This window comes from Suncus etruscus, chromosome 3 (assembly GCF_024139225.1).
Source record: "Suncus etruscus isolate mSunEtr1 chromosome 3, mSunEtr1.pri.cur, whole genome shotgun sequence".
NCBI classification, from domain to species: domain Eukaryota; kingdom Metazoa; phylum Chordata; class Mammalia; order Eulipotyphla; family Soricidae; genus Suncus; species Suncus etruscus.
This window is the reverse complement of record NC_064850.1, coordinates 109,980,501-110,002,931: the sequence shown is the minus strand read 5'-3', so window position 1 is coordinate 110,002,931 and position 22,431 is coordinate 109,980,501. Positions and strand designations below refer to the sequence as shown.

Genomic DNA, 22,431 nt, shown 5'->3' with positions numbered 1-22,431 from the left:
TCTTCGGATTTAGAGTAAGTTCTCAAGATCAATAACAGACAATATTGATACTTTGTTTTGCCATTGAGCTAGTAGGAGCAGGGAGCAGAGAGATGATACAATGCTCAAAGGAGTATTGTCAATGAACTTAAGAACTAATGGATGAAATACCACGTAGTTCTACAATTTCAAGAGCACACCCAAATTAGGTACAAAATTACTGGCTATCCAAAATGTAAAGCAAAGACAACTAAAGACAAAAATTGTTCTTCAGTTTTTAAAAATAAGTGCTGCTGCTTTAAGTGACCAGCAGTCTCACATCAACTTCAGGCTGCAATCACAACATCCATTAGTGTTCCACAGCTCGAGCAAGCAAGCAAGCAAGTGGTTGTCAGTGCAGCTAGTAAATCACCTGATCCTATTACAAAATCAATTACTGCAGAGCATTTCCATCGCTGCACAATCTGATGACAGAATGATATTGGATAGTCGCTGCAAGGTCAAGAAAACTGCTAGGAACATCTTTAATTGGTCTTTTATTTTTAATCATCTAGTCCTGGTTATGAGGCACCTATTTGTTCTAACAGTATGCTTTAATTTGAAATAAATCTCTGAAGTTACCTTTGGTTGCCTGGGACATTCGATGGATAATCTCTGCAACTGGTCTGGTGTATGGCTACAAGAGAAGAGCTCGGAGCAGCAGGTCGAACGGCTTAACCTCTTCATTAAAGAAGAAATAATGCTGCAGCCACAGCCACACATTGACTTGCTTATTAGATGAGAATTTAGCTTAGAAAGTCAGAATAAGTAACAACCCACAGATACTCCAAATTGACCAACTGCCTCATTCTGCAGCTTTCTGGCCAAAAGAAACTCCGATTAAAAAAGAACAAAAAAATAACTTCTCTAAAAAAGATAGCTGCCACAAACTCATCGGCAAAAAAACTTGATGTTAAAAATAGAAGTCTTCCAGCTACTCGTTAAAAAAAAAGGTAAGCTGCTTTAATATTTCAAACTGCTTTACATTAAAGCACAAGTACTTAACAAAGGAGCAGATTTAAGATAACAGACCCCCAAATTATACTAACCACTCTTTTCTCTTCTCCCATCAGTTTAGAGCTGTTTGCCTACTCCTTCAGCTCAGCCTATCCAACCTGTTCCCTCTGTAATTTCAACAACCAACAGGAATGAGCCCCACCCCTTCCTGTCCCTATACACTCTGGGCAAGGACCGCTCAATATCTGGAAAAGAACTGATGCTGCAATGCTTTGAGAAACAACGGGGAGCAAATTACTGGCTGGATTCCTTAATTTACCAATCAAAACTGCTGACCTTTCATGACTCTACGATTCAAGAAGCCTGTCAAACATTCACAGTAAGAATAATCATCTCATTTTCCTTCTATACTATATTTTAATTTACAGGATTGTTTCCAATCCTATTACTCAAAATGAAATCAGAAATAAGCACTAAATTGGGTTCGGTTTTTTAACCAAGAAAATGCAAATAGTCATTACTAAAATCTTTGCCCATTGCTGGGAAAGAGCAAGTTGGTGGCTAATATAAAAGTGAAAATTTCCTTCTGAATATTTGTGCATAAACTTGAGAAACAGAGTGGGGTAAAATTCTAAAACAAAACTAGTGATGTAGATAATGACAAAATAAGCAAGATTCTCCAAAGATCATATATCACAAATTTAGAAGAGTTTTAATGAGGCAAGTGCGTGTCTATAAATAGGTGCTGACAATAAATGCTGTTTTTTTTGGGGGGGGCACCCGTTTGATGCTCAGGGGTTACTCCTGGCTAAGCGCTCAGAAATTGCCCCTGGCTTGGGGGGACCATATGGGAAGCCGGGGGATCGAACCGCGGACCTTCCTTGGCTAGCGCTTGCAAGGCAGACACCTTACCTCTAGCGCCACCTTGACGACCCCAAATGCTATTTTTTTAAATCATTACAATACTAATCTTCTACTAGATTAGCTGCATCTCATTAAGCTAGCTCTTTTATTTTTAATCACAGACTATACTAAAATGATAAACAGCACTAAGTACGTTTGTCAGACTCAGGTACCTAATGCTTAAGCATCCTCTTTGCCAATAATGTAGAGACTAATTTATGCCATGTAAATATAAAACAGATCATTTGCACGACAACAAAACTATTTATATAAATACTTGATCTTCCACATTTCAAATAACTGTAAATTATGAACATATGACCAACAGTTTTCAATCACTGCCACAAAACTATTTTGAGGAAGATGGTCTAAATAAATGTTACATTTAATATTTTGAACTCAAATGTATATTTTTAAAACCTTCTGTGGCATGAAAGGGGTTATTCATTTGTGAATATGTCTTGCTCAAATATTTTTCCCTCATTTAAAGCCCTTTAATAAAAAAATAAAAGCTAGAATTGCTTCTTCCTTCACCTTGCACTGCCCTTTTGGTATTCATGTTATACTCAAATTGATTTCCAGAATGTCTAAAAACAGACATGCATTTCACATTGAACATTTTCTTAAATTGTTTGTAGATAAAGGCTACAAAAATAAACAAGCAAAATAATGCAGTAACCTTTTACTCATCTGCTGGAGGTACTGTCTGCTGCCACAGAATTTTAAATTCTATCTGTAGATGCAATTGAGCTGGTACTGCCAAAAATTCTGCTTTTCCTGTGCTGCTGTTACATAGCTATTTATTGAAAGAGTACCTTATGAAGAAAATGTGAAGTGCTATCAGTTTGAGTTTCTTGTATGATTTAACAGAAGAACCACAATCTAGCTATAGCTCTGCTCTGACATTTTCAGATGCATGTCAGTCGAGTCAGGGGAAAGACCTTACTACTGTGATGCACTCCTAGCAAATGTACAAGATGGGGAGGCTAAAGAGAATGAAAAAAAATCATACATCATCCCAACATAAAACCAACGTATCAAGCATTAAAGCCTCATGCTACTTCCATTTTCACTAAATGTACATACAACATGCCCATAATGACATGAGATTTTTGTTAGCTTTGTAATTAACAAGTCTGTCACTATTCAATGTTAGATAAACATCAATAAAAATCCCTACCAAATGCATAGCACTGTAAGTAAGTTGTTTTATCAGCTACTTAGCAACAATACTTTTTTAAACAAAACCTTGAAATAAAAGATCCTATAGTATACAATGAATACAGTAACTTCTGCAGTAATTTGATGTGCAATGCTCATCCCTCTAAAATCCCATTCATCTTTTATTAGTCATAACTAAAACAGAAAATAAGCAATAAAAGCTATTTTCATTATTTATCGTTTTCCTTCCATGTCAGCTCATTTATGTTAATATTGATTTTTGGCTTGCATATAGATGGTGTGGAAAGTAAATCAACAAATATAAAGCTAAAAAAAAACTATCAGAAAAAAAAATGCCGTTCAGAAAAAGTCAATTTTTTTGCATTCTCTAGCAATAGGGTTTATTACATTTCTTGTAATGAACTGAATTTAAAGTTTTGTTTGACCCTTAATCACAAGTAACTATCAAAAACTTCTAAATTCTTCAACACTGACTTGATTTCTACAAGGCAAACTTAACGTCTAAATTGATACAGAAAATTTAACTTAAACAGTGTTCAAAAGTCCATACCAAAGTAAAATGTGCCAAAGGCAAACTTATTCAATTCATAATTATTTTTAAATCATTCTTCTATTCATAACACTATATTCCCACATACATAAAGTGAAAAATGAAATAATTCTAGTGGTCTTAAAATACAGGTTTTGTGGATATACATAGAATCTACCAGATCAAAATCATTTTCATAACACTAAGATATCATTTGTGTTTTATTCAGTGAAGTTTCTCTAAGTCTCCCTGGCATATGTCACAACAGACTAAAAGCTGAAAATAGGATAATCCACCAGCTTTCTTTCACTAATTCAGAGTTTAAATGTAAGTAAAAAATGTTTTAAAAAATTATCTTTTCATCAATATATTATTGTTCCAAGAAAATCAAATCATGCCCCCCAAAAAATTTAGTCATAGAAACATATAATTAACTTTTACTTTTAATTAAATTTAATAACTATTTAAACTGAGCTATACATTACTAAGATAAACAGTGAGACATACATTCCAATATATGTATGTATGTATGTATGTATGTATGTATGTATGTATTTCAAAGCTCTGTGGGATTATCTTCAATAACTCGAGACAAAAATAAAATTGACTCACTAAAAATTTTGCTCATACTTGGGGCCGAAGAGATAGCATGGAGGTAAAGTATCTGCCTTCCATGTAGAAGGTCGGTGGTTTGAATCCCGGCATCCCATATGGTCGGTCCCCCAATCCTGCCAGGGTAGAGTCAGGAGTAACCCAGGTGTGACCCAAAAATAAAAAATAAATTAAAAAAATAAAAATAAATTTTTTCTCATACTTTTATCTTAGATCACAGTTTTTGGCTATAAATATCAAAGTAACTCTAAAAATATAATATAATTTTAATATAAAGTCTGGAAACCTTAGATTATAAAATCTAAAGTATTTCTAAGGAGTTGGAGTGATAAGACAGTGGGTAGGACATATGTCTATGAACGCAGTTAAATCAGGTTTGATAATGGTCCTAGATGGTCCCCAGAATCTGCCAGGAGTGATTCATGATGCAGAACCTGGAATAACCCAAGCACTGCCGTGTGTGTCTCCCGGCTCCACCACCACTGCCCAAAAAAATAAAGTTTCTGAATTTTTACTATAATTTTAAATATCCAATTCTAAGTCAGCTTACTAAGTACGATTACTATGCGATATCCTCACAGCAATGTTAAAACATCTATTTCTAAAATAGTAAATTATTACAGTGCCCAAGAATCAATATATTAAATAAAACATGTCTCATCAGATATACAATGAAAGGAAAGAAAATCTACTGTCAAGAAAAGCGGCAATATGAGATTTGGTAATTTTAATCTAAGAAAAAATCATAAAGACATTCATCTTGACTGTGTCATTCAGTATATAACTTTTCTTGAGAAGAAATCCTAAATTTTAAAGTATATACCAAGAAGAAAAATCATTTTTATAACAGATCATGAGGAGGCAATGACCTTTGATAATATCTGAAGGGCAATTAGAAAAATTCATAACCATTTCTACTGCTAAACCTATGTTGACTGTCAATTTCTAACCTGCCGGAGGGAGGGAGGGAGGGAGGGACCCAAAAAATGTAGATCAAGTATGGAGGGAGGGAGGGGGAGGGGAGGGAAGAAAGGGAGGTGGAGGAAGGAAGGAAGGAAGGAAGGAAGGAAGGAAGGAAGGAAGGAAGGAAGGAAGGAAGGAAGGAAGGAAGGAAGGAAGGAAGGAAGGAAGGAAGGAAGGGAGGGAGGGAGGGAGGGAGGGAGGGAGGGAGGGAGGGAGGGAGGGAGGGAGGGAGGGACCCAAAAACGTATATCAAATATGGAGGGAAGAAAGGAAGGTGGAGGAAGGAAGGAAGGAAGGGAGGGGAGGGAGGGAGGGAGGGAGGGAGGGAGGGAGGGAGGGAGGGAGGGAGGGAGGGAGGGAGGGAGGGAGGGAACCAAAAAATGTAGATCAAGTATTCCACCACTGTGTTACATCACACAGTGATCTGGTCCCTAGAGGCCAGAAGTCCAAAATCAAGTTCATGATTCTAAAGCTAAATTGTTGGGGAGTTACTGTTCTTCCTAGAGCTCTAGAAAATGTTTTCTTGCATTTAAATTTTAAACTGCAACAAACTTGAGCCACTGAAATTATGTTGGAGCCAAGCATTCAATATTCTATCTGTTAAACTTAGCACTGACCCAAAAACTTACAGACACTGACCCAAAAACAGAGCTAAAAGTAGTCCCCAGTCATACCAAGTGTGGCTCCAAACCCTGCCCCTCCAAAAAAGTTATATTAATACTTTGGTAGAGGTGGTAGTGTATATGTCCATTATGCTGAAAGCAGATGTTTTATTTGTACACATGTCAAAACTCCTCAAATTACACCTTGCCACTATGTAAACAAAACTAAACTTTTTTTAATATAATTTTTATTTTGATCATAGTGGCTTACATATTGTTGACAATAATATTTTAGGTACATATTTACATAAAATCAGGGGGGATTCCCATCACCAAATTGTCCTCCCTACACCTCCGTTTTTGTCCTACTTCACATATCCTCTTCCCTCACCCCCAGGGCTGCTAGAATATGTGGTCCCCTATGTACCTATCCTACTACATAGTAGTCTTGCACCTGTTTGGTCTTGGTGCCTCCCTTATTTCCCCCTCTAATTGGGAGGCAGGACTAGCTAGTTCAAGTTTCGTGGTTTTGTTTGAAGAAGAGAAAAGTAATAAACTGGGGTAAAAGTCTAACACTCCGAAAATGGGCGGAATCCTTCTAGAGGCTCTCATCATCGATTTGAGAGACGAAGGAGAAAAAGAAGATGAAACACTCCACCAGTACAAAAAGAAGTGTCAAATATCCAGTGAGGACTCCAACAATAACGATAAGTACCACAAAAAACAAACAAACAAACAAACAAAACAAAACAAAACAAAAGCCATGGTCTTGAGATAAGAAACATGACATAGCACATAAAGAAAAGAAAAGCAGAGAAAAAAAAATAGGTATAACTGGAGACAACAAGTCCAATAACCCCACCCAAACAGAGAAATCGATCAAAAATAGATAGGTAAATAAAAATAATAATAATAATAATAAATGAAGATAAAAAATAATATATAAAAAATAAACAATGTTTTGTGCTGTTTGCTTTTTTGTTTTTTCCCTCCTGCCCTGGCACAGTAAATATTGGGGTCATTCGAAAAGGAATTCACTTGGCCTAAGAGATATGGGATTTCTCCGTCCTTAGAGTATATTGTCATGGGATTAACTATAGACTCTGTTCAGGATCATTTACTCTCCGGGTGGTGCTTTTGTGGTGACAAAACTAAACTTTTAAATTTAAAAATATGAACTAGAAAATTAAGTGCAGAATTAAAATCTGAAATATAATTCTCTAGTAAAATCAAATAAATAGTAACAAATTTAAAATCCCGAAGGTAAATAAAAAAATAAAAAATGTTCCATTGAGAGGCCAGACAGATAATGTTCTTGCCTTGTACCTGGCCAACCCCAGAGAGATCTCCGGTAGCACATATGATTATTTATTATATATATAACCCAACACCCCAATCATACTGAAAGATGTTATATTAAAAAAGACATATAATTATGTACATTGCACTGCTATTAAATAGGTATGTATATATTTATCGAATATAACTAACAAATTAAACTAAGTTGTACTAGTATAATTAATTGGGAGCTTTGATCTGTTCCTGGAACAGATATTTTCTAAGTGACAGGAGTGTCATCCTGGCATTCATGGAGCAGAGATACTACATTTTCTTCATTTGACAATAAGTTAAGTGATTAAGACAAAGATGCCTTATCTCAGTTTCTGCTAATGAAGTGGTATCAAGATAACTTAAGCATGTATTTAGATAACTTCACCAAAAGTTCAGCTACACCCCTCAACTTCACCAAGATGAGATGGGCTCGAGATTTGAGTTGAGTCACAAAGACAATTAATTCATCAATAAGCCCTACCTAATGAAACCCTCTATAAAAATGCTGAACACCAAGATTCAAGGGTTGGCCAATGCTTGGGTATAGTGAGGTGGCATGCACCTATGGTTCAGGCAGAGAACAGAAGCTGTGTAAGGACCCAACCCAGCTAAGCTAAGCAGTATTCTATCACTTAGCTGAGCCTGAATTGATCTTTCATACTAAATATGCAACAGTATTGTTTTGAGTTTTGTGAATGATTCTAGTAGATTATCAACCCAATAGAAATTCCTAGAAAACTCTAAACTTGCTAACTGGTCAGAAGAAAAGCAGGTAACCTGTAAGCCAGATTGTGGATAAAATACGTAAGAACAACTCATTTTGTTGGGAATCATGCCTTCTAATTACTAGAAAACGTAGCTAATTCTGAATAGCATGAGAATTGAAGGGTTATGCAATATGATGCTAATTGTGGAAAGTTAAGGGTCAGAGCTGAAATCCAGGTGGTGAGAACTAGTACTACAACATAACAAGAACTGAGGAAAGATTTCAGGTCAGAAGTTAAAGGTCAAGGATGAAACTCAGTTTCCAATGCATTTCTCCTCCATTCCTACCACTCCCTAATCCAGTGTTTCACCACCTTTTTCTGACCATGGCCCCCTTCCAACCTGGTTTACTTCCTGTTACCTTTGAGCCCTATTGACTGGCCCACTAGTGTTGTGCCATAACTCTCCATTCACTTGATTGTCACCTATGTCCCCTCAGAGTATCCTAGGGTCACTGGGTTGCCATATGACTGCTAGTTCAGAAATGCTACCTTACTGAGAGAGAGAGAGAGAGAGAGAGAGAGAGAGAGACAGACAGACAGACAGACAGACAGACAGACAGACAGACAGACAGACAGACAGACAGACAGACAGAGACAGACTGGAGTAACAGCATAGCAATGTTCAATCCCCAGAATTCCATATCCCCTGACCCTGCCAGGAGTGATTTCTGAGCACAGAGAAAGGAATAATCGGCGTGCCACCAGTTTATAACAAGAAAGGGAGAGAGGGAGGGGGGTGGGGGGGAGGGAGAGGAAGGAAGGAAGGAAGGAAGGGAGGGAGGGAGGGAGGGAGGGAGGAAGGAAGGAAGGAAGGAAGGAAGGAAGGAAGGAAGGAAGGAAGGAAGGAAGGAAGGAAGGAAGGAAGGAAGGAAGGAAGGAAGGAAGGAAGGAAGGAAGGAAGGAAGAATTATAACATTGGGTGTTTAAACTTTCTGAGTATATTTACAATGTTCAAAACAAACTTGACTAGTAGTGTAGCACATTTATTTTCAACTTCAAAGATAATATCTAATGTACTTTTGGGGTAACACTCGATGTTGCACTGGGACTATTGTGCTCTGTTCTGGTGGGAGCTGTATGCTCTGTACTTGGAGTCTGCTCAGAGGAGTATTTGCCGGGGATCTGCCAGGAATCAAACCAGGATAGGCTGCATGCAAGGCAAACACCTTAACCCTTAAACTATCTCTCCAGATCATCTTAAAAATCTTTACATGTAGCTTGGCATCTGTAACTCTCAAAAAGCTATTCATCAACTTGGTCAATTGAAAAAGATTGCAGGGCGAAAGGTCAGAGGGCTAGTAACACTGTTTTGCATAAAGGAGGCACTGCTTGAATTTCCCATTCATTGAGGCAGAAGTCCCTGAGCACCACTGGGTGTGGTGCTCAAATCCCACCCCATTCACCCCTAAAAAAAAATATATCAAAGCAAATCAAACTCAGATAGTACATGATTCAACATGCACAAAGACACTAATAAAATGACAATACACTGAAACTTTAAGTTAAGACAATTCTCAGGATAGTCTTTCCTTTCCTTCCCTTCCCTTTCCCCTTCCCTTTCCCCTTCCCTTTCCCTTTCCCCTTCCCTTTCCCCTTCCCTTTCCCCTTCCCCTTCCCCTTCCCCTTCCCCTTCCCTTCCCTTTCCTTTCCTTAGTCCAAGGTTCCCAACCAAACTTCTATGTGTGTGTGTGGGGGGGGGGGGGGTGGCGTGCGGGAGGGGGCTTGGCACCAAATCCTTTGCAGAAAACAACATGGCACTATCCAGAAATTCTACCTTCATCATGTGATGAAACAGAAAGCAACCTGCACCCCAGTCCCTAGGCTCTACTGCCTCTCCTCATCATTCCAACACCCTTGTCCTTACAGTGTCTCTTTGAGAAACAATCTTAGACAAAACATGATCTCATGAGCATTCATTTATCATTTAAAAATGAAAGTATAATACTCTTCATACTAGATTGCTACAATAGTCCCATCCCTTTATAAACCAACTCCAGGAATACTTGGCTTACTTCTAATTGGGAAAAGCAGCTTACAAACTACAAGAAATCCCTTCTCTCCCTCTCCCCAGTCTCCCTTTCTCTCCTTCCCTCTCTCCCACCCTGTTTCCACCCTGTGTCTATCTATGTCTCTCACCTCCAAAAAAAAAAAATGCTTGTAACTGCCAATCTTTTGTCTGCTGTGTGACCTCCATAGATCACAGCAAATTTTAGCACATAGAAAGAGATCATCCATAAATCTTTTCTAATTGTATCACATAAAAAACAGAGCCAATACAGACCTTATAGATAGACAACGATAACTAAAATGCCTCTCGACTGGTCTATGACCAAATTTAAGAAAATTAGGATCTAATTACTTCCTTTTTGCATATTCACTCCCCTGAGAGATGAAGACCGCTATCTAGGAAATTGGTATTTTCTGCTTTACCAGTCAAAGCAGAACAGCTAATTCAAATTACAATGGCGACTATTACCTAAATAGCTTTCAATCTATCACTAATGCATGAGAAAAACAGGCAAGTCAGAGAGGTAAGACTTCAGTATCATTGTATTTTCAAAACCATCAGCACTTCCACTTTCTCCAACAAGCTGACTCTATTGTAAAACGAAGAGCCCATTTTTATACTAGTCTCTGCCCTGTAAGCAAGATTGTGTCACTACTCCATCTCTCTGAAGCACATAAGATACAACAGCCAAATTAGCCACAAGTGCCTAAATATGCAAAGAGCATATTCCCAAAATTCTTTTCATAGCGGTATAGTTAATTCAGTGAACCCTAGTAATCACCAGGGAGCTGTCTCTTACAGATTCCGAAGCAAGAGAGAAGGGCAGAGGAGGAGGTATAGTTTAAAACATCAGAGTGTTTACTACAAAAAAATGAGCCATTTTCTTTTTCCACAAACTACAGAAAGTGGTGCTTCTAAATCTCCCACCTTCTTACCGGCTGCGCAGAACCTTCTTCTGTTATCAATGAAACAAAGGATAATGATTTTTAATAAAAATTACAAGGAAAGGCAGGGGGAGGGAGTGAAGAGGGATGAGGAACGGCCTAGATTCATTAAGAATTGCCGAAGTCAGGAAGCATTAAAATGTCTCTCTCCGAGTGTATATTAGACTCAAACTAAAAATTTTAAATTATCCAAAAACAATACAATCAAATAATAAACCTTTTTTAAAGCAAAGTTTATTATATAATAATAAAAGTTAAGTGAAGACCCAGAGAGATATCACAGCCAACCCAAGATGGACCCGAGTTCGAATCCTGGCATCCCATATGGTCCCCTGAACTGCCAGGGGCAATTTCTGAGTGCAGAACCAGGAGTAACTCCTGACCACCGCCAAGTGTGGCCCAAAATCAAAAACAAAAAAAAAAAGTTAAGTGAGAATCCTTTTTCTAATTACTCTGCTTTTCAGAAAACCTATTTAATAAGGTTTTCAATCATACTAAAAATAAAATCACTGATTTTCCTAACAAATGTGTTCCAAAACATTTGCACACAAGGTTGGTGACATGGTTTCCCAAGTACTGCCAGCAGTGAGCCCACTGGAAGTAGCACTGACAGGCATGGCTCAAAATTTTTCCAAAAAATTTTTTTAATTTATAAAAGGTTCCAAGATGTGTGCTTATGTATGTGTTTATTTACAAATATAGAGGAAGAGAGTTTTACTATATATAAGGTATAGTTAAGAGTTTCAAGTTTCCGGGAACCGAAGCAATAGCACAGAAGTAGGGCGTCTGCCTTGCACGATGCAGACCCGGGAAGGACCCATTTCCCGGCATCCCATATGGTCTCCAGAGCCTGCCAGGAGCGATTTCTGAGAGCACAGCCAGGAGTAATCCCTGAGTGCCACAGGGTGTGGCAACCCCCCCCCCAAGCAAGTTTCTGGTCATCTAATAGCAGCTAAACAAAGAAACACTTTATGAAATAAAATGTTGACTTTGTAATATTCATTTTTGAAAAGTGATAATGAACCATTTTCACTCATCAGAACTCTATTCAAAATAAAATCAGACCTAGAATTCCAATATCTAAAGGATTTAAATATTACCAGTGTAAATTATGTTTCAGTTACATATGTGCAGATTTAAAAACACAGTATAGCTATTTAATAAATATAAAACTGTACTTGTGAACTTTAATTAGTTGTAACAACTTTATGCCTACTGGTGGCCCATTAGAACTCCTCTAAAGATAAGTAGCTAATAAAACATATGAAAGATATATTAAAATATTTTGATCCAAAATTAAATCAGTTTCTAAAAACTATTAAATCCAAACTATTAACTTCAAACATAACTCTAAATATCTTTCTAGAATAAACATGAGGGCCACGGAGATAGTGCATATGGTAGAGCACATGCCTAGCATTTGTGCAATCAAGTTTGATCCTCAATACACAAGGTGTGGGGACCAGATATCTCCAGAGCACCAAGTTGGCCAGGCCTATACCACTGAGATAAAAATCACTTAGGTGAACCAGGACTTTTCAAGTGTTGCTGGAGATGGTCCTTGTTCATAAGGAAGAAACGGGAGTAAGGGAGAAAAAGAGAAAAATAACAATACATTTTTTTAATCTAAAAATCTTAGTTTATAAATTCTGTACAAAATTCACTTCCAGAATCTTTTGGAAATCATTAAAGTTTAGGAAAATAAAACTTTCCATTTTATATATTTATACAGCAGTCATACAAGTTATAAACAAAGAGGACCATTAAAAGCAATCAGTCGGGTGTCACGGGCAATGACCAACAGCTCTGGGGAGGAAGGAGTTATACTTAGTTCTGACTGAAGGCTGTTCTCTGTAGTGCTTAGGGGACCAAGCAGAGACAGAGAACAAACCTGGGCCTCTTACATGCACATCTTGAGTTCAGGCTGTTAAGCTGTCTCTATAGACTTTATTAAAAAAAATTATCTAGCAACAAATTTGGAACATGTTTTTGGGACAGACATAAGAGCCAAAGGATTCCTGAGCTGCTCCGCGGCACTGGAACCTGTAGACCGGTTGCCCCAAAGCAGGTGATCGTTCAGACCACTGGAACTGTCAATGGTACAAAAAGGACCTATGTTATAGGTCCCACTCACCGAACACGTCCTGGCAAATCACTACTCTCTTTTTTTTCCTCCCTCTTTTCTTTCTTTTTAAATTTCTTTCTCTTTCTCTCTTCTTCCCTCTATTCTTTTATCCTTCCCTATCAATTCAATCTGTTTAAAAAAAAAAAAAAGCTCTATTGCTCTGTATGAAAAATACCTCTATACTTAAGATGCAGCAGATGAAACTACATAGGGTAACCACATCCTAAAGACCTCACCACCACATTGCTTAGTTCTCTAGATGCGAAAACGGTGCTCATTCTAAAAAGCTCCAGCCACTATATAATCCTGAAACCTTTATTTAGCAAAGACCGCCCCCATCAGGGATGAAGAGCCTTGAAAGAGGAAAACCTGCCAATACCGACCCACTAGCCCAATCCTCTTTAACTTTTTTTTACTGTATTTACTTACTCTTCCTTTTTCTTCTCTCTAGTCTTTTGTTCTTTCCCCCCTTTCTATCATAAGTTAAATCTTAACCAATTACTTATTTGTTCTTACCTCAATCATATTTCAAAAATTCAAACCCAGCCTATGAGGGTAAGGCCTCCAACAACAACCTAGGAATAGAACACTAATGTCTACCTTTATGTGGGCCTGAGTTTGTAGACCGTGGACTCCTCTCTGATTGGCAAACCTAAAATGTAAACAAACCATGCCTGAACTGAATATAGCCCCTCTCATATATTACCCCTCCCCCCTTCAGAAATCCCTCTATTCTCTCATGCCCTAATCCTGACCCACCACCCTTCCTTATTTAACCCTCTTTACCCTCAGTTATTAACCCAAGGCCAACCTCCTGCTTCAATAAACCACCACCAAGCTCCCAAACCGAAAGGACACCCTCCCAGCCCCATATCACATGCCTCAGCAAGAAACTACAATCAACACACCTGCTGACTCATGCCCTTTGGCCCTTTGGGCCTTTTTTACCCTCCTAATCATGGACTATTGCATGCCAGCCCTAGAAAGACCCCAGCTCAAAGACACTCCCCTCACGGCTACAAGTAACTTCACAAACCCAACAAGATGCAATGTGTGATGAAAAACTGCCCTGGATTTCACTCTCCACAAGAGTACCTCTAAAGACTCAGTGGGGAAGCCTATATTTCCTTTATGTGCTTAATACCTCCATAATAATACTTCCTAGTCTGTTTATCCCCAAAAGTAAATTAGCCTCATAAATGGCATTGTTTTTGAACACATTTTTAAATGCAATTTTATTTATTTCTTCTATTATATATTTTTTCCTTTTTCTCTTTGTCTCTCCAACCTAACTTGTTTTGGTTTTGAGTGGTACGAAAACCTACAAGAACAGTCCTGTCTGGAATAAAAATCCAGGTCAAAACCAGGACACAGGGGCTGTGCAGACATTCATTCCCACCTCCAAATCCACCCTCAATATAATTTGTCACCATACATACCCTTTTGCAGAGGAAATGTTATAAACAGAAATAAGCTCTTATCTACTAGGGATAAGAATCATACTTTTTATAATACAGGCTCATCTCCCACCCTGAACATGTGTCATGTGGACCCAACTTAGACTCCATGTGATCAGACAGTGACCATCCAACCCAGAACCCCAGATCCCAGGCATGAAACTCACACAGAGCCTAGCAACAGCACCAGGAACCAGACTCGGCCCAGGGAAATTCCAAACGCTGCCAGAGCACCAACTTGCACCACTTATACCATGACATCCTGACATGAGGAAATGGCAACAAATTGAGCCAGGAGAGAGCCGCCCTATCTCACCATCTAACAGTATGATACAATTGGGAGACATGCCATCCTTTGCCCTAAGCAAAAACCAAATTGCTATTTACAGAAGACTAACCTTGACAAACATGGACTGGACAGAACCTAGCAAGGGACCAATGAGGAAGTTCCTTGACTAAGCCTCAGCTTCGGATTCGCACAAAAACCACGATGTCTAATCCCAGAGGTCTGACTTTAACAACTGCAACTGAGCAGAACATCTGGAACCATGCTGAAAGACTATAGCCTAGCCTCTGACCTAGGATCTGAGCAAAAACCAAGTCCACTAAACCACAGAAGATTGACTACAACAACAGTGATGAGACAGAAATCCTACAACTGTTAAAAAAAAAAAAATAAAGCAAGGAAACAAACAAACAAACAAAAACCTCTCTTCTAGCCTTTGCCCTATGACCTACGCAAATAACAAGATATTCAGCTACTGAGGCGGGATGTCATCGCCCACACCTAAGCGGAAAGTCTTCTGGCAACATAAAAAGACCTTGGGGTGTGTAAGAGTGAGTATGGAGTCTGTAGTTGTTCCCATGGCAGTATGCTTCAAGGGCAGAGAAACCCTGTATCTCTCAGGCCAAGGGAAATCCCATTCTAATTTCCCCAATGTTTACTGTGCATATGCAACACACACACACACACACACACACACACACACAAAACACCCCTTTTTAAGAAGTAGATGATCTGGGTTTTTTTTTTTTTTCCTTTCTCTTTTTTTGCTTTTGTTTTTGATTTTTGGTTTACTCTTTTTTTTTCTTAATCGTTTTTGTACTTTTTTTTGTTACTCCCTTATTGGTTTTTTGTTTCATTTTAATTTGTTTTTGCCTTGTCTTGTTTTATTTTGTTTTGTTACTTATTTTTTCTTTTTTTTTCCTTCTTTCCCCTTTCTTCTTCCAAAGGGATACTTACAGCACCTAGACAGACTCATCCCATATCCCTTCTTATACCTCAAATAGAGCTACATTACTGGAATCACCTTGATCAGCATCATATTTGGAGGAAGAAAAATGGATGGTACCAAGACCAGACAGTCTATGTCCATGTGATGGAAATAAAAAATGATCAGGCTTGAACACAAAATCCAAAGTCAACGACAACAGAAATGATACCCAATCTATATATATATATATATATATATATATATATATATATATATATATATATATCAAGCTGTACATGGGGATAACAGTTACACTAGCATTACAAGGGGGTAGAGGAGGGGGAAGAGAGATGTATGCTGGGAACAGGAGGGGAGGGAGGACAACACTGATGGTGGAAATGCCCCTCATTCATTACTACTATGTGCATTAAATAGTTCTGTGAAAGATTTGTAATTCACTTTGCCCACAGTAAAAGTAAAAGAGCCAAAGGATTGAAATAGAGCAATGCAATAGAAAAAATAATAATATAGGGGTTGGAGAAATAGCCTGGAGGTAAAGAGTTTGCCTTGCATGCAAAAGGACAGTGGTTCGAATCCTGGCATCCCATATGGTCCCCTGTGCCTGCAAGGGGCGATTTCTGAGCGGAGAGCCAGGAGTAATCCCTGAGCACTGCCTGGTGTGACCCAAAAACCAAAAACCAAAAGAAGAAAAAGAAAAGAAAAAGAAAAAATTAGAAGTTGACAATTCACCATATAAAGAATTGCCAAAAAGTTGCAAGATGTTCAGCGTCACCAAAAATAAGGAAAGTAAAAATAAAAACAATGAAAAGACATTTTTCAATTGAAAGATTATTAAAAACATAAATTAATAATGAGAGGTAGTCAAATGGTATATGTATATATGCATATATATGTATACATCTATTTACTGATGGTTAGTTATATTTGAAAAGCAATTTTGCATTTCTTTCTACAATAACTTTTTCTTTTTTTTTTTTTTTTTTTTTTTTTTTTTTGGTTTTTGGGCCACACCCGGTGACGCTCAGGAGTTACTCCTGGCTATGCGCTCAGAAGTTGCTCCTGGCTTCTTGGGGGACCATATGGGATGCCGGGGGATCGAACCGCGGTCCGTCCTAGGCTAGCGCAGGCAAGGCAGGCACCTTACCTCCAGCGCCACCGCCCGGCCCCCTACAATAACTTTTTCAAACTTTTTTCAAACAGCAAATAACTTTGTGTTAGTTGTGATGATTTTCAAGAAGCCAACAAAACACAGCTGCCTACTTGCTGTACTTTGGTTGTGTTATTAAAAACTTCAAGATCATTTTAACCAAGCAGGAAAGGAATACTTAATACTAAACTACAGAACAACTTTAATACAGAATACAAAATAGAAGTCAAATTTAAGATTAAATCTAAGGGAACGTAATCTCCAAGTATTAAAGGGGCACTGACATCAATTTCCAAATCAAGATTCATTTTCACCATCCTAGTAAATAACAACACTGTAACTGGGCACATGGCTCCCTGTCATAACATAGCTGTGTTCTCACCAAAATAGATGTATTTAGAAATAATATGTTCCCTTCTAAACTAGGTATTTTAAGAGACCAAGTAATTAGGTCATTTCTGCTCCTGATATAGCTGGCACATGAGAATCAAGTACAACAGGATATTAGATCTAAAAGATAAAAGTATTTTGGATCCTCAAATGAGCACATGAAAAACATTTCACTGCCAATCTGAAAAATGTGAAAAATTCTGCCAGGGTTACCACACTACAACCAAAGTGAAAACCTAACTTCCTATTAAGGTCACATATAACTTGGTCTTTTAAAAAAAAAAAAAAGGCACTTTATAATCACTGGGTTCCAATTGCATTACCTCCTTTAATAAGCACTTGACTTAGAATCTTTAAACTTACAGCACTCTTCCACTAGGCTTGTTGTCCTTTGCCCCCAAACCATTTAGAGGTGCTCTCCATTTGTTTAGTCTTATCTTTATTCAAATATCATCATCTTTCCAAAAAAAAATTAATGCAGCCACTCAACAATAAACTTCATCAAAAATAAATAAATAAACAAACTTCATCAACCAAGTATCTTTTTGTGGTAGTCATTAAATATCATACAATTTAGCAATTATCCAAATCCTATTCAGATACTTCACCAAAAGATATCTGAACTGGCAGTGGCATACAAAAAAATGTTTAAACTGTCACCAAAGAAAAATAATATCATTAAGAAATATCTCCACTTTGTACTTTTACTTTCAGATACGTACAGATATACTTATATAATAAACTCAATACAGCCTAAGTTTTGCTTTAATCATTATTTTAATTAGTAAGGATATATAGTTCTTTCATATTTCCTACATATTAATAGTTTCCTGTAGGTGGCACTAGCCATTTCCCTTTAGACTGATAAAACTTCTTTTAAAACTGCAGGCAATGCTGGTAGGCTGGCAATAAGTTCCACCCATTTTTGTTTATTTCTCTAGTAGTCCTCTCACTTTCAGGATTTCCCTCAGTAAATTCCCAGCTGCTTGGCTAGCTCTAACTTTTATTCTATACCTCTCCTGTAAAAAAAAAAAAAAAAGTCAAAAACTTTGTAGCAAGATGGCAGTTGTCTCTCACTTGACCTTCTTTTGGCCACTCTCCACTATTATTTTAAGGGTTAGAATTTTTACTTCCCTAGTTTTTCCAGACTTGATTACTGTTATCTGAAGTACGATTTGCTCAGCCACTTTATTGTAATCACTACATGTGATTACACATGTGATTAGCACATGTCAAAATTTCATCATTCCATGGAGACAGGGTTCTGCCAAGTAAGAGTGGGTAAGAATGCTGGGTTATAGTGAGCTCAGTGATACAGTATGCAGAAAGGAGATATTATTTAAGACTAGATGTACTAAGACAAGAACCCAGGATAGAGCCTAAGACAATGTGAAAACCAAGTTGCAAAGAGAGAAAAGGGGAAGAAGTGAGAACATAGCTGATAGTCTAGGAAAGAAATGAAAGCATACTCATATAGCAAAGACAGACTGAGAAAACAAAGAGTATTAAACATAAAATAAGGGGAAAAGGAACAGAGAGATAGAACCAGAAATAAGGCTTCAGCCTTCCACACAAACAATCCCCAGTCTAACCACTGGCCCCACATACTGACTTTGAACACCATCAAAGTAACCCCTTATCACAGAGCCATAAGTAAGCCCTGAGTACTGCCAAGTGTGTCCCCGAAACCCCAGTAGAGAAAGAAAAAAAAGAAATATGGTAATTTGAGGGCAAAGATTCCAAATAGTAATATGTGGGATTAAATAGAAAATTAAAAGGAGAAAAGGATTGCCAGGAAGCACTAAAGTGAAAGACTGTATTTGTGTTTGTGCTAAAGGCAGCAGGTAGAGAAGATATACATCTACAAAGTATCTATCAGGAGAACAAACCAATGTGACATTTATTCATGAACCAAGAAATAAACAGCTTCAACAAACCAGAACAGAAGGCTAGGAAATGTATGATGAAACATTGGGAAAATAAAAGTTTAGTAATATTAATTTTAAAAATGAAATCGCTACCAAAATATGGACTAATTTTGATGTTTTCCATCTGATGTGAGCTTTTTACACAAAATGCTTTTAGGAACACTTGCCTGCCATGATATGGTTACCATAGTAACCATAGCAGAAGAGAAGGGAGTAAATATTACACTGCAATGATTTTCAGACATTTGTACAAAAATACTATGACATTTGAAATAATCCAAATCTGTTGAGTTTTTCTGTGAAACTAGTAAACAGGGAAATGCCCTTCAAAAGAAGAATAGAGCTACTACCAATAGTGAGGTGGCCCCTTTAGGGACAAGTCACTTGTTTAATGAGTACTCATTCTGCCCTAGTAAGTAAGAAAAGAGAGTTACTATTTATAGTAAAATTCTACTTCAAATGCAAATATTCATAATTAATTTATACCAAATTACTATTTTAGTAAAAGCGTATATAATAAGAGATCATTAGGTACAGAAATAAGGTTCAAAAGCTAGTTTGCCTTAAATTAGCAATAAATAGGTCATCAAAATCCTATTAATTATATTTGACCATAGACCACCACAGGAAGTAACTCATAAAGTTCCTTTCTTACTTTTTATAATAGAATATTTAATATCATTATAAAGTACCTCCATCCATACTTCCTTTGCATTGCAAAATGTCTGTAGAAGATATAATCATACTATTAAGACTTCAATATAACAGGGGCCGGGAAGGTGGCGCTAGAGGTAAGGTGTCTGCCTTGCAAGCGCTAGCGTAGGATGGACCACGGTTTGATCCTCCAGCATCCCATATGGTCCCCTAAGCCAGGAGCGATTTCTGAGCACATACCCAGGCGTAACCCCTGAGCGTTACGGGGTGTGCCCCCCCCCAAAAAAAAAAAAAAAAACACTAGAGAAAATTATATACCAATATAACCTGAAGTGTGCCTTCAATTGACATAAGTCTTAAAACAATCTAAAATATGGAATTATGATGATTTCATTAAAATTAAAAAGGTATGTTGCAAAGCAGAGAAAAAAGTGAATATTTAATTAAACATCTACACAACTACCTATATGTTAACTGCACAAGATTAAAATAAGATTACAAAATGATTCTTCACAGGAAAAATTTTAAAAACTATGATATTTCTCTTAAGTCTAATAAAATGGCTGTTTAAGTCATAAAATCCAATTCTGCTAAGTGCTGTGAAAAACTAAAGAATTATGTATGGCTCCTGCCTTCACCGATCAAAAATAACTGAAGATGAAACAAGATTACTATCAATAAACATCATATATAACAAACATTTTCTTTTTTTTTGTTTTTGTTTTTGTTTTTGGGGAAGTCACACCCACAGCGCTCAGGGGTTACTCCTGGCTCTGCACTCAGAAACCGCTCTTGGGAGGCCACAGGGGACCGTATGGGATGCCGGGATTCAAACCACCATCTGTCCTGAATCAGCTGCATGCAAGGCAAATGCCCTACCACTGTTCTATCTCTCCAGCCCCCATAGCGAACATTTTCATGGTAACAGTTGGGCTTAAAATATAACATTTTTCTTAAAACAATTACCTGAGGAACTGAAGCACAAATACAAGGATAATTGCTTCCTCTGGGTTTTGCCTGTCAAACATAGGAAATACCAATGCTGTATAGTCCCAGTGATAATTAAAAACTAGTCACAGACCTAGACTATCAATGATTATTTATTTTTAAATTGACTCATGATGCCATCAGAAACACAAGAATCAAAAACAAAAATTAATTGGACTTCAAAATTTAAAACTTTGTACTCTCCTAGGTCACTAAAACAAGAGAGATAAGGACAATGCACAGAACAAAAAAGTCCCTAAATACTCAAGTATAAGCCAACCACCCAAATTTTACCCTAAAAACTGAGAAAACTTAGTGACTTGAGTATAAGCCAAAGTAGAAAATGCAGCAGCCACTGGTAAATTTCAAAAATAAAAATATATACCCAAAACTATTACAATAATTGAGGAATCAGTAGGTTAAATGTTTTTCAATATTTATTGCTAAAGAAAAACTGTAAACTAGCAACAATAACTTTAAAACTTTAAAAAAAAAATGCAGAAAACTGTAGCTTAACAGGTAATCAAGGTAAATCACAAAGGTTAAAATCCTTCTGTATATCCAAACAGAGCTTCAGTTGTATCTGATATGAGGGTATCAGCATAGACATTAACATCATCACTGAGTTCGCAGATATCATCATGACTGCTGTGAGTCTCATACAAAGCAAAGAATATTGTGGGTTAAACAGTTCAGTGGCATACAGTTCAGTTCAGCCACCTACCTCTTCAGCTCAGCTGAAACAGTACTCTCCAAACAACTGAAAGCAGAGATAAACAAATGGGAATATATTAAGCTGAGAAGCTCTGCACCTCAAAGGAAATAGTGTCCAGAATACAAGAGCCACCCACTAAGTGGGAGAAACAATTCACCCAATACTCATCAGATAAGGAGCAAATATCCAAAATATACAAGGCACTGACAGAACTTTACAAGAAAAAAGCATCTAATCCTATCAAAAATGGGAAGAAGAAATGAACAGACACTTTGATAAAGAAGAAATACAAATGGCCAAAAGGCACATGAAAAAAATGTTCCACACATCACTATTCATTAGGGAGATGCAAATCAAAACAACAATGAGGTACCATCTCACGCCACAAAGACTGGCACACATCACAAAGAATAAGAACAATCAGTGCTGGCAGGGATGTGGAAAGAAAGGAACTCTCATTCACTGCTGGTGGGAATGCCATCTAGTCCAGCCTTTATGGAAAACAATATGGATATTCCTCAAAACACTGGACATTGATCCAGCTATACCACTTCTAGGGATATACCCTAGGAACACAAAAATACAGTTCAAAAATCCCTTCCTCACTCCTATATTCATTGCAGTGCTATTTACAATAGCCAGACTCTAGAAACAAGATGCCCTTCAACAGATGAATGGCTAAAGAAACTGTGGTACATATACACAATGGAATATTATGCAGCCATCAGGAGAGATGAAGTCATGAAATTTTCCAATATGTGGATGTACATGTAATCTATTATGCTAAGTGAAATAAGTCAGAAGGAGAGACATAAACACAGAATAGTCTCACTGATCTAAGGATTTTAAGAAAAATTAAGGACATTATTGTAGTACTCCCCAGAGACAATAGTGATGAAGGCAAGAAGGACCAGATCGCAATATGAAGCTCACCACAAAGAGTAGCGGTGCAGTTAGAGAAATAACTACACTAACA

The 22,431-nt window shown here is 37.4% G+C and overlaps 1 protein-coding gene across 1 annotated transcript in view; it reads right to left on the bottom strand.

Moving 5' to 3' along the window:
- The window catches only part of FBXW7 (F-box and WD repeat domain containing 7), a 221,202-nt gene that overhangs the window by 129,634 nt on the left and 69,137 nt on the right, over positions 1–22,431 (bottom strand). The window lies entirely within an intron of this gene.